We start from the raw sequence: 1572 nt of genomic DNA, 5'->3' as shown, positions 1-1572 counted from the left end.
CCAGGGTGGACACACAGAGTGATATGGTAGGACTTCATGTAACAGACAAAGCATGCGTGAAAAAGAAAGCAAAGGGACTAGGCAAACTCTGAAAAACTTGAGCCAAGGTAACTGAGGTTCCCAACGCTTTGTAGTGAAGGGCCTGTCTGTTCTCACCCATGCCTGCCACTGGCAAGTGTGTTCCATGTTGACAAACTCTCCCTGCTTCCTTTGCAATCATGTGCCTGGTCATTTCCTTGTTCTGGGACCCGAGAGCCTGGAACCTCTCTCTCTGGAGGTGCCCTCTGAACCCCACTATCAGACAATATCACTGGGAGCAGGCCCTAAATGAAGTTGGGCCTCTGGCATTTGATAAATAAGAAATAACATTCTCAGAAAAATATACTTAAGGAAGGAGAAAATTGTCTCTCTTTTATTTTTCTTTTTAGCCTTATGTCCCTGAGGGAAAGATTGGTTTTACGGTATTTCTTCTGACCCACCTACTGGCCTTTTCTGCAAGCCAGTGGTATCTTTAGAGCATTTGCACACCTTTTTCACCAGCTGGCAGGAGCTGAGCCTCCTCCTGGATCCATGGTAAAGAGGCCACACCCTGCGGATGATGAAGTGAAAGGACAGAAGTCTGCTTAAACCGAAGTCAAGGTCCTAGGTGGCCTCGCAGACTCCTCCACGGCAGAGAAACGTCCAGTGTGTTTAAGCAGTTGTGTTTTGAGGTCTGTGACACAGCAGCCTGGCTCTTGACTAGTTCCAGCTGATTCAACATGTTCAAATAGAAGCCGTAACAATCAGGATGGCAAAACCGTAGCCATGTCTGCAGTTGTACTCTTCATTATTTTAAAATGCCGTTTCTGGAAGTTTAACTGGTTTGAGGAAGAAACACACAGCCAGGCCACTTCACCCTTCCAAAAATAGTGCTTGTTTTTGCCAGACATTGTTATTAACTTAAACAAAACTAAACAACACACACACAAATCAGAAGCATCCCTTTTCTTTCTTCCGTGAGAAATTTCTGCTCCCATTGTTACTTAGTTTTATTAAATGATGAAGCCGCTTGTCTGATTAAGAACCAAGTGTGTACCACCTTTTGGGATTGTTACAAAGCAATTGTGAGGAGGCTCTAAAACAGTCTCTAGCCCGCAGGAAGCGATTTGCACTTGTACATTGTGAGAGAGCATGCAAAGACTGGGTGCGGCTCGCTTGCTCGACCGAGAGGCGCTCTCAGGGACGTGAGGAGAAGCAGAGGTAACATCCTGAGGGTTTCCACATGCAGCCATTGTGTCCAGTCGAGAGAGAACTCAATTATTGTCAGGCTGCTCGTTGGAGCATGCAGCAGGCTTTAAAGGCTGGGAGGATTCCTATAGTCTGCCATATGGGCACCAATTAGGCTTTTATGGATCTAAGACATAAAATACTCACTGTTAGAGTTGGTTCCAAGTTGAGGGGTGGGGTGGGGGGAAAGCAGTGTAATTTGTCTCTGAAGAAATGTGGGAGCGTTTGCCACCACATCCTGTTTTGCACAGTGCCCCGTGCCATGCCAGCTTGCTGTCTGGACAAATTTATTCCTAACAGCGGTGG

General features: G+C 46.4%; 1 pseudogene; it reads right to left on the bottom strand.

The window, feature by feature from the left end:
* Positions 1-1271, bottom strand: part of LOC129692713 (ADP/ATP translocase 2-like) — a 9495-nt pseudogene extending 8224 nt beyond the window's left edge.
* Positions 1272-1572: the final 301 nt, after the last annotated feature.

The sequence above is a fragment of the Psammomys obesus genome, unplaced genomic scaffold (assembly GCF_907164565.1).
Source record: "Psammomys obesus unplaced genomic scaffold, mPsaObe1.curated_primary_1811, whole genome shotgun sequence".
NCBI lineage: Eukaryota > Metazoa > Chordata > Mammalia > Rodentia > Muridae > Psammomys > Psammomys obesus.
This window is presented reverse-complemented; position numbering and strand designations above follow the sequence as displayed.